Raw genomic sequence first — 12,468 nt, 5'->3', positions numbered from 1 at the left:
CAAATTCGGTGCTTTCTGGACGCTTGTAAGGAGGGCAGCACAGTGATGTCTGACTCTGACCATACAGCTGCTCCCTGGAGGCCAAGCCACAGTCACACCTCATAGCAGACCTACTACAAAATGACAATGAACAAAATGAAGTCCCACTGCCTCGTTTTACTCTGCTAGTTGTATTACTCTGAAACTGAGAATGAACACAAATTCAGTATGGTTTTACTACGTATATCAAATGGGTGACCAGAATCTACTGTCTGCTTAAAACTTTGCTAGGGACCAAAAATGAAAAATGAGTGTCTGACCTCAAAGAGCTTACAGCCCAGTAAAGAAACGGGAGTATAAGAAGCACACAACTCCAAGAAAGGTTTCCTGAGTCTCCACTGTGTGCAGGCACATGATAAGTGCTTTCCATGCATTATTGAATTTAATCTAACTTTATGCTGATAACAACTGTATGAGGTAAACACTATTAATACCCGCGTTTTAGAAATGAGAAAACTGAGGCTTTTAGAAACTAAGTAACTTAAATATAGAATAGGTGCCAGAGCTGGGAACAAAACCCAGACTTGCCTCACAACAGAGGCTTCACGTTTACCTGTGGTCTTGACAGAAAATACTGGAGCGTGGTTGTCTCACTGTAAAACTCACCTTTCAGTCTCCAGGTGAGGAAAAATGGGCCGTATCTGAACACCGTAAAGTCCATTACTTGCCAATGCAGAGACAGACAATGGTGTTAATCGTGGAAGGGTGTGGGTAAAGAGAAGATTTGGCTTTGAAAGGATTGCATATTAAAAAAAATAATAGATGGGGATGTGCATTAGGGGGTGGAGACAGTGTGAGCAGGGCCAAGAGCTGGGCGTGTGTGGGGGACACTAGGTTCTGCAGAAAGAAATAGTAAATCCAGTGGCTGTAACTTGGTGAGGAGAACAGAGTGACGTTGAGAAGTCTGTCCTATCCATCCAGACCATGTGGCAGTATTTGCCAACCAGGCAGACCGACCAACCGGTAGCATCACTGTCGGGACCAATTTCCAGTTTCAGGCCGAGAGAAACTGAAGACTCCATAAAAATAGACTTTTTGCTCCTTTTCTGGCTTCTATGCTTGCAAGGAACTGGCATCCCCCTCTACACATGCCTCGAATGCAAACAGTGAATGTCGTCTATGTGAGAGACAAGAAGTTAACGATTTCTCTAGAACAGATAATATCTAAGAAAGGGCCGGGTAAGGATGACCAGATGAAGCTATTATACCCGTATTCCAGACCTCCAGAACTAAACATCTCAATGCTAAGACCTCCTGGCTCCAGGGAATAACAGCTGGGCCCTTGTCTTTGTTCTCACCAGTTCCTGGATGCCTGAGAGGACAGGTGCACCAGACCTAATCCTCAAAACAAAACAAAACAAAACAAAACAAAACAAAAAAACCCAGACCCCGAACAAAGACAAGACTGTCTCCTTTATGAGTCTGCCGGACACTCGGTCCGTACCTGCATTTTCTCTATACCTTCAATTAACTCTGCTTTCACCTCCTGCTGGCTCACGCTTCATTTCCATCCTTGGTGTGGCCCGGGACCCTCTTGGCTGGTCCTGAAGGACCCCCTCTGGGTCTCCTGGCCCAGCCTGCCAGCATCAAGGCCAAGGAAGAGACGTTTCTCCAAGTGACATTTAGGTATGAACCGCATTTGTTCTAACAAGCAGATATGACCTCCTTCTTCAGTCTGAAATTTTCCTTCATCATTGTGTGCCAATTGGGGGGTGGTGGTGGTTATGAGAGTCACGCCAGTGGTCCCCACAGCTACGCTGAATGGTGCCAGAGATGGGTTCCTACACTAGTTAGAGTCTCTGCCCTTTGGTATAAAGTGTGCAGATTGAGTCACTGGAGAAGCAGAAAAGAATATGAATTCCTAACCCACACCTCTACATTGTACTCAGGAACTCTATCTAATGAGCTTTCCAACTGAGCAAGTTACTCAAAGGTTGTGTAGGAGTATAGTCCAGCATCCTAACAGGGATGGAAGTTGAAAATAGCTAAACATCTGTTACTGTACAAAATGTTGACTCATAGTGTGAGTCTTTACTTTTATATGTGACTAGCCTTCCACGAAAGCTCTGGAAGACCTGGCTAATTAACGCAGATTATTTTTTTTCTAATCATTTTAATGATTGATTGAATTTTCTTCTTTACTCTGTATATATTACAGCTACAGCCATGAAAGTCTCCACAGTCATTTTTTCAAGCATCTTCCCAGGATGAATTCAATGGTAACCCCTAGTCACAAGTTATAAAAAACTCTTATGTTGGAATCACTTTTTGAGATTTTTGTACTGTTAAAAAGAAAACCGTAGGCCCCAAATGGTGTCACTTAGTTAAGGCCCCACATCAGCAAACCAAGGCTTAGTACCTAACCTAACTACAGCTTCAACCCCCAGGAATGTAACCTTTAACCAGTCAACATGGGGATTTCCTGGTAAGCACTAGGAAATGAACTGACAGTCTCCTTTAATTCCCCTTATAAGGGCGACCTTGCCTAAAATAATGGATTCTTTGCTAATTCCTTTTTTCCATTCCCCTTCTATCTTTAAAAACCTTTACTTTTGTGTAGCCCTTTGGAGCTGCCCTCTACCTGCTAGAGGGCTGCTGCCCGATTGAAGAACTGGTTCATAGAGCCAGTTAAATCTTTAAAGTGTAATTGGTTGGGTTTTTGTTAGTTAACAAAAGCTAAAAGAAAATAGCTAGAGACACTGACCAACTGTATGATTTTTTTTTTTTTTTGCTTGTGTCATGTGATGGATAATTTACCCAGGGTAAGTGGAGCATAGGGCTATTGATTCATGTTTTTCAGACTCTTATGAAAATGACATATTAAGTAGCCACCTCATTTGACGTTAAGGGGAATTACACCTACCAGATCATGTTCATAACAGTTACACCTTAAGTACGATGTTATCTAGAACATTGAAGTAAAAACCATGAAAAAAAAGTAGGTACAAAATCTGAAAAAATGTTCACCTTTCTTCTGTTTATAATGTCTATACTGCAAGCCATAGGCTTTTGTCACTGTCCACCAATAAACAGTAGGTAGACAGGCAGGTGCTCAAGGAAATGCACAAACATTATGAATTTCTTTCTAAATCATTAGAAAAAACCTTTGTAATGACATTTGGGAAGTGAGTCTTGAACTCCACTATCTTGCATTTTTGTTCCAATCATTTTCCAGGAAAATAGAGTTTCATTTCACCATAAAGAATTATTTCAGAATAAAATAAGTTTACTCATTATCATGTCTCAGACTGAAAGAACTATAGCAACACTCTGCTTCTGCCTTAACCTTTTCAGTATGCTGCGATTTCGTCATCCGACATTTACCCTTCACTCTTCTTCAGAAAATGGACTAGCCTTTGGAATAATTGGAAAAGGTCAAATTTTGTGTTTCCTTATATTTCAAAAACTATTAACATGTTGCCATATTGTTGATATGACTTGTTATTGTAGAAGAAGGTATGTACACATATATACATCTATATAGTTTATCATAATATATAATATATATTCTTAAAATGCACATCCAGTATATGGACATAATACACATATATGGTAAAATACATTTTCAAAGCATAGTGCTGAACCTACAAAAAACATTATGCTTATAAATATTGATTTGGTTTTTGATTCTTTTCTTGTCCTATCATTTCTTTCTTTCTTTTCATGATTCCAACTTTTTCTAGTCACTATATGTTACCTGCCACTCCTACAGTTATTTTCAGCCAGGTAGTTCAGAGTATAGGATCGAGACCCAGAATGTGTGGGCTTGAATGCCAGCTCTGAAGATTACCAGATGTGCATTCTTCCTTGAATTTCTTTTTTTTAATATATAATTTATTGTCAAATTGTTTTCCATACAACACCCAGTGCTCATCCCAACAGGTGTCCTCCTCAATGCCCATCACCCACTTTCCCCTCTCCCACACTCCCCATCAACCCTTAGTTTGTTCTCAGTATTTTAGAGTCTCTTATGGTTTGCCTCCTTCCCTCCCTGTAACTTTCCTCCCCCCACCTTCCCCCACCCCGGTCTTCTGTTAGGTTTCTCAGGACCCACATAAGAGTGAAAACATATGGTATCTGTCTTTCTCTGCCTGACTTATTTCACTTAGCATAACACTCTCCGGTTCCATCCATGTTGCTACAAATAGGTAGATTTCATTCTTTCTCATTGCCAAGTAGTATTCCATTGTATATATAAACCGCATCTTTATCCATTCGTCAGTTGATGGACATTTAGGCTCTTTCCAAAATTTGGCTATTGCTGAAAGTGCTGCTATAAACATTGGGGTACAAGTGCCCCTGTGCATCAGCACTCCTGTATCCCTTGGGTCAATTCCTAGCAGTGCTCTTGCTGGGTCATAGGGTAGGTCTATTTTTAATTTTTTGAGGAACCTCCGCACTGTTTTCCAGAGCAGCTGCACCAATTCTCATTCCCACCAACAGTGCAAGAGAGTTCCCGTTTCTCCACATCTTCTCCAGCATCTGTAGTCTCCTGATTTGTTCATTTTAGCCACTCTGAGCAGCATGAGGTAGTATCTCAGTGTGGTTTTGATTTGTATTTCCCTGATGAGGAGCGACGTTGAGCATCTTTTCATGTGCCTGTTGGCCATCTGAATATTTTCTTTAGAAAAATGTCTATTCATGTCTTCTGCCCATTTCTTCACTGGATTATTTGTTTTTCGGGTGTGGAGTTTGGTGAGTTCTTTATAGATTTTGAATACTAGCCCTTTGTCTGATATGTCATTTGCAAATATCTTTTCCCATTCCGTTGGTTGCCTTTTAGTTTTGTTGATTGTTTCCTTTGCAGTGCAGAAGCTTTTTATCTTCATGAGGTCCCAATAGTTCATTTTTGCTTTTAATTCCCTTGCCTTTGGAGATGTGTCAAGTAAGAAATGGCTGCACCTGAGGTCAGAGAGGTTTTTTCCTGCTTTCTCCTCTAGGGTTTTGATGGTTTCCTGTCTCACATTCGGGTCCTTCATCCATTTTGAGTTTATTTTTGTGAATAGTGTAAGAAAGTGGTCTAGTTTCATTCTTCTGCATGTTGCTGTCCAGTTCTCCCAGCACCATTTGTTAAAGAGACTGTCTTTTTTCTATTGGTTATTCTTCCCTTCTTTGTCAAAGATTAGTTGGCCATACATTTGTGGGTCCAATTCTGGAGTCTCTATTCTATTCCATTGGTCTATGTATCTGTTTTTGTGCCAATACCATGCTGTCTTGATGATGACAGCTTTGTAGTAGAGGCTAAAGTCTGGGATTGTGATGCCTCCTGCTTTGGTCTTCTTCTTCGATATTACTTTGGCTATTCGGGGTCTTTTGTGGTTCCATACAAATTTTAGGACTGCTTGTTCTAGCTCCGAGAAGAATGCTGGTGCAATTTTGATTGGGATTGCGTTGAATGTGTAGATTGCTTTGGGTAGTATTGACATTTTAACAATATCTATTCTTCCAATTCATGAGCAAGGAATGTTTTTCCATTTCTTTGTATCTCCTTCAGTTTCCTCCATAAGCTTCCTATAGTTTTCAGCATAGAGATCTTTTACATCTTTGGTTAGGTTTATTCCAAGGTATTTTATGATTCTTGGTGCGACTGTAAATGGGACCAGTTTCTTTATTTGTCTTTCTGTTGCTTCATTATTGGTGTATAAAAATACAACTGATTTCTGTACATTAATTTTGTATCCTGCGACTCTGCTGAATTCATGTATCAGTTCTAGCAGACTTTTCTTCCCTGAATTTCTTAACTTTTCTGGGCCTCATTATCTAATTCTACAGGTAAGAAAGAAGAAAACCTAACATTATCTCCTTCATTAGGTTTTTGTAAGGATTAAATGAGTTCATAGATCTTAGACTCAGAAAATAGTGCTTGGCAAATATCCACATTCAGCCAATGTTAGCAATTGTAGAGAAAGGATGTGGCTCTTGAATTCCTTTTCTACGTTGTTTTATACCACCCCCTCTTAACCCTCATAAAATCTAATAAAATTTAGGTTTCAACTTACATGTCTCTGATCAGGTGGTACAAAGTGTCTGGAATATTGTTACGCAAGATTTTGAAGACTCTTTTCTGGTCAGCAGGAAAGAATGACAGACAATTAACAATACTTGACAGGGACATGGAAAGTTGTCCCTCATGTCAGATATATGTCATCCTTGAAAAAAAATATCTGCACAATATTGAGGAAATTTTCAATATGTATTTATCATTTTGATCATAATTATTTTATCATTTTATAATAGTTATCATAAGATGGTTTAGGGTAGGTGCCATATTAGACCCCACTCATAAATCTTTTGTTTAAAATTTACTATATTTGTTGCAATATGCTGGGTACCGTTACCAGTAGCAGGACTAGAAACAGAATACAAGTAGTTGACTTTGAACTACAAGCTAGTTCCGTGAAGCCTATTTTAGTTTATTCATTCTAGATGGCTAAACAAACTTAAGAAGAAACCTCTGCAAAGAAACATCTACTTCAACATCCACAAAGTAGAAAATGAAGCGTGGACTCATTTGTTTTAGGTTTAGTATATGTGCTATGTGCTCACAGCTTATTTATTAGCATATGTATCAAATCCATGTCATGCTGGCGTTGTCCAGACATTGGGTAGTTCCTGATTAATTTCCATTCGCCTCTTAGAGCGTAAGCAACTTCACACATTCGGTTCCTTTCTCTCATACTATGTTTGATAAGAAAGTTACCCTTTACTCAAGAAGCAGTAGAAAATAAAGCATTCATCACATGCCAGCTTTTTCTTATAAACTGATTTATATGTGTAGAGACCCCATGCTTTCGGAGGGCAGGGCAGCGGGGGGTGGGGGGGGGTGGGGGCTACAGGAGAGCAGCCAGGCACCAACAGGAAGGGGGATAATGGAAGGCAAAGCTGGCCTAGTGACAATGTTGACCCACATACAGGCAGAAGACAGCTGACGGTGGGGTGAATGTGGATGCAGGAGTGCCTTAGAGTCTGATGGCCTGGACTTTAAAGGGGACAACCGTAAGCAGAGCCTCAGACTGGGGCTGGGCACCTGGGTATAGAACTTTTGCACAATGCAAGTCATATCCCACACAATCACTCATTTCGCCCCTGAAGACAGAGCTGGAAACAATCTGGAGTGTCTTGGCAGGGAGGGTCCAGAGGTATGGTCTGGCTACCCTCCAGAGGGAACTCTGGGAGCCTCCCTCGCTGGAGGGGCCTTGGCTCCCATCAGGCATCTCGCCCAATTGGGAACTGTCAAACATGTTCTCAAAGATTGCTCTGGTGTGAGGCCATTCAGGTGCTCTGGGGGTCACCCCGTGCTCCAAGGAACCGGAGCGTCCCCTGCAGCCGGAAGTGGGATGGCAGGTGCAGAAGTGCATCTTCAGGCCAACGGGACCTGGGACAGGGCCGGGTCATAGAGCAGGCTGTTCGGGGGTACCTGTAATCTTAGTTGTCACAGAGGCACATATTTCCCCTGAAGGCAAATCAGAGGGTAATTGCACAGCCTTCTGGCACCTGGTGGGGACCTGCTGGCTGTTGACTCCCCCCACCAAGGGCCCCGGGAGAGGCTTGATTGTTGGCAAATCAGGGACCGCATTGTGCGGGCAGGCCACATGAGGACCGAGTGCCACCACACTGAAGCTGCCATCGCTGCAACAGTCTCTGGGGTGGGATCTCTTTCCCCTGGAGGCTTTCAGGGCGGTTGGGAAAGGCGGGCTGTCCCACAAAGCCGGCTTCCCAGAATCCCGTGTTTGGGTGCCGACTGCGCATGCGCCGGGAGCCAGGGCCCTAGAAGAAGGCTGTGTGTGGACGGTTTCGGTTACAGGAGCGCGCCCTGGACGGCCCAAGGCCTCTACGCGATCCCAAACCCTGTCCTGTGCAGGTGCCCCTGTGTCACCCTGGGAGGTAAAGCTGGAAAGTGCGCAGTGCCTGGCCGTTGGCATCTTTGTGGCTGCAGATGTACTCTTCTCTAACGGACACTTGGGAGCCTTGATTCCCGGGAAGCCCCGAGCTCCTCGGCAGGCGGGCAACCAGTCTCAGTGGGGACTGACTTTCACCACTTCACGCCGTCACCTCAGAATGTGTTGGGTCGGTGCCTTTCCCCTCCCTCCACCCCTAAATCTGGAGGCTGTTGAAGTGATTCAGGCTAATCTGAACCATCGCTGGTCGGGGGTGGGTCTTACGATGCTGATGGAGCGCATAGCTGTCCTTGTCAGGGGAGTCCGGGACGTGGGCCAAGAGTCGGGTGTGGCAGCGTCTCCAGGATGGGCTGGTGGTGACACATAAACTCCATCCACCTTTAAGCCTGAACCTGCACCAATGGGTGTATTTCCCTTTAAGCCAGAATTGAAGGACACTGGACTGTTTTGCCCGGGTGCATCTGAGTTCACGGTGTTATCCTCCCATAAGAGACACCTGAGTGCTGAGTTCTGGAGGACGTGGGGGCTTGTTTATGCAGCCAGCCCCAATTGCGGCTAATTGTAGCCAGTTTAAAACTGCTGCTCAAAGATATTGAGGCTGGGGTGGGGCTGATCCCATTGGCCAGCTGGATAGGCAGCTGAATGGGTGCTCCCCCACCTCCAGGCTGACAAGGCATGTACTGCGCAGGAGCGAGCTGTGGTGGTTCCCAAAGCCAGCGGCTATGAGCGGGGCAAGTGCCTATTGAGTCTCGGTCTCCGGAGCAGGCCTTTGGGTTTGTAGTGCACCTGCTTGTTCCAAATTATATCCTACACGGTGGTGCGTATGCTTGATGAAGGTGCAGGTGGAGGAGTGTGGACTGCCCTTCCACGGCTTCGTTGGGCTGCAAGAATAGCCTTCACTCAGAGACACCTGGGAGCCTTGAGGACTGGTAAGCCTGGGATCACCAGGCAGCCATTCTAAATGGGGACTGAGCTTGGCCACTTGAGAGGTATGTCTAAGAAAGCTTTTCGGGTGGTGGGCTCCCTCTGGCCTGGCGGTTGCGCGTGTGATTCATGATCAACCTGGCTCCGCAGTCTCAGATAACACCCGACTACCGTCTGTGGGCTGATGGGGTGCCTACTGAGCATCCTGGAGCCATGCAGGGGAAGGTGTCTAGGGATCTGGTACAGGGCAAGTGTCTGGAGAGGCCACGTCACAGAAGTAGCCTAGTGGAGTACATGGCATCTGCCTACTTCCAAGCATTAATCTACACAAATTTGCATGTGTCCACTGAAGTCTATTGTCTTTTGGGTTTGGGGAAGCAAATGATGCTCAGATTAATACTGTCTTTGCCAACATACCTTTTTAAAATTTTGAAATTTAAATTTTAGTTAATATACAGGGAAATGTTGGTTTCAGGAGCAGAATGCAGTGATTCATCACTTACATACACACCCAGTGCTCAGCACAAATGCCTTAATGCCCATCACCCATCTAGCCCATGCCCCATCCCCCTTCCTCCATTAACCCTCACTTCTCTATATTTAAGAGTCTCTCGTGGTTTCTTTCCCTGTCTCCTCTTTTTTGAAATTCCCCCCATTCCCATATACTCATCTGTTTTGTTTCTTAAATTCTACATATAAGTAAAATCATATGGTATTTATCTTTCTCTGACTGACTTATTTTGCTTAGCATAATACATCCAAACTCCATCCATGTCTCTTCAAAGGGCAAGATTTCAGTATTTTTGATGGCTGAGTAATATTCCATTGTATATATACACATCTTCTTTTTCCATTCATCAGTGGATGGACATTTGGGTTCTTTCTATAGTTTGTTTATTGTTGATAGCACTGCTGTAAACATTGGGATGTGCACGCCCCTCCGAATCAGCAGTATTGTATCCTTTTGTACCCTTTGGGTAAATATCTGTAGTGCAGTTGCTGGCTTATAGGGCAGTTCTATTTTTTTATTTTTTGAGGAACCTCCATACTGTTTTCCAGAGTGGCTGCATCAGTGTGCATTCCCAGCAACAGTGAAAAAGGGTTCCCCTTTCTCTGCATCCTTGCCAACATCTGTGGTTGCCTGAGTTGTTAATTTTAGCCATTCTGACTAGTGTGAGGTGATATCTCATCATGGTTTTGATTTGTATTTCCCTGATGATGAGTGATGTTGAGCGTCTTTTCATGTGTGTTAGCCATCTGGATGTCTCCTTTGGAAAAGTATCTACTTGTGTCTTCTGCCCATTTGTTTAAACAGAATTATTTGTTTTGGGGGTGTCAAGTTTGATAAGTTCTTTATAGATTTTGGATACCAACCCTTTATCTGATAGGTCATTTGCAACTATATTCTCCCATTCTGTAGGCTGCCTTTTAGTTTTGATGATTGTTTGCTTTGCTGTGCAGAAGATTTTTATCTTGATGAAATCCCAATAGTTCATGCTTGCTTTTATTTCTCTTGCCTTTTGTTTCCCTTTCCCACACTGGTTCACTGTGCAGGTATCTCCAGAAAATTAATGCTTTTAAATTTACCATTAAAGAAATCACATGGTCTGAACTAATGCTAAGTTAATCACACTACTGTTGCAGGCAAGGGGAGATGAAAGGAATCAAGTTCAAATTTACTCAAGGTGTAATTTAAAAAAAAAAATTTTTTTTAACGTTTATTTATTTTTGAGACAGAGAGAGACAGAGGATGAATGGGGGAGGGTCACAGAGAGAGGGAGACACAGAATCTGAAACAGGCTCCAGGCTCTGAGTTGTCAGCACAGAGCCCGACGCGGGGCTCGAACCCACGGACCACGAGATCGTGACCTGAGCCGAAGTCGGACGCTTAACCGACCAAGCCACCCAGGCGCCCCTCAAGGTGTAATTTTATAGGAATTGGCACATGGGGAGGCACCTTTTCCAACTAAGATCTGACCTCCAGCTGCTAGAGTCAAAGTGAATTTTGGTGTTCCTGGAGCTTGTTTCTAGGGAAGGAGAGTCTGGTGTTGATGAGTGAGGTGCACTTGGCTAAGGGGCCTCTGCATGGCTTTCACCACTGCCTGTCTCCTTTCCTGTGGCAGGTATGAGTAGTTATAAGGTCTTTGGAGAGAGATCGGAAATCAGCAAATAATAGCCATGTCCAGACGGAACACTCTCAGGTAGTCTCCCAACTCTCAGTATTTATACTCTGTGTGTTCCCTTGTCATGGTTGCTTCTTCCTACATCTTCACTGATGAGCCTCCAGCGGGGCCCCCACAGCAGCTGAGCTGCTGACTTCTTAGGGGCGAGAGCAGATGAGACAATGACATCCCAATACAACTACTGCGTTCTTATATCAAAACAACTTCAATATAAAAAACAGTATTTTTTTGTCTTTGACATAAATGAGTGGATTTGAAATTAAACCAACACACAACAATCTATCTTGCGATTTCAAATCACTCACACACCAATTCATACTAGGGCCTAATATCCTATACAGACTCTAGTTCTCAGAAATATCCATCCACGCTGTGATTCTACATCACTTATAGTCTTCATCACAAACACTGAATTGTATTTTGTATTTTTTCTTTGATGCACATACTTGTACACCATAATTTGATGATCAGTTTAAGGAACTGTATCTTTAATATGATCAATATAAGCACAAGAACGAGACCGTTAGCAAGGTCCTGTATCCAATTATCAAATGATCAAAAGTTAAACTTGTTAAGCCAGTCAGTTAAGTTCCTTGACATTTAGGCTTCCAAGGAAAGATCATTTTTATAAGGCACTCCGGGGTACTAGCTTGCATAGCACCATCTAGGACATGTTTGGTTGCCATAACATTAGAATCAGGGCTGTCAATATCTTAGAGAATGACTATTTTTTTTCTCTTTTCAATGCCTGCAAAATTATTTTTTCAGTCTCAACTTCCAAATATTTCTTTATTGTCTTCACTTTTCTAATATATTACTTAGGTTTATCAGATTAATTTTTGGAAGCTTAATGTGAAATATTACTCTGGCTATTTTATTTATTAAAAACATTTTTTAATGTTTGTTTATTTTGGAGAGGGAGAGGGAGAGACAGAGCATGAGTGGGGGAGGGGGAGGGGCACAGAGAGAGACACACACACACAGAATCTGGCACACAGCAGGCTCCGGGCTCCAAGCTGTCGGCACAGAGCCCGACATGGGGCTTGAACCCACAAACCGTGAGATCATGACCTGAGCCAAAGTCGGATGTTTAACTGACTAAGCCACCCTGGTGCTCCTACCCTGGTTATTTTAATAGTTCCTTTATCTTCTCTGATGTCCGGTAATATTTTCTTCTTTTGTCTCATTCATGACCCATTCTAATTGTATACATCTCATCGTTTTGTGTTGTTTTCTTCTTTTGTTTCTAGTAGGTTAGGCTGAGGCTTGGCTTCGAGCATACTATACTGGACCAAGTTCCTGTATTACGTGTAACTGGTTGAGGCATCAAGGTCACATTCATAACTACTCATACCATAGGTAAGTCAAAGGTCTAAGAGTTACAGGGTAATTTCATTCCATTCCACAATGTCTATAAGAACATG

This window comes from Leopardus geoffroyi, chromosome D1 (assembly GCF_018350155.1).
Source record: "Leopardus geoffroyi isolate Oge1 chromosome D1, O.geoffroyi_Oge1_pat1.0, whole genome shotgun sequence".
NCBI lineage: Eukaryota > Metazoa > Chordata > Mammalia > Carnivora > Felidae > Leopardus > Leopardus geoffroyi.
Note: the sequence above shows the minus strand (reverse complement) of the source record.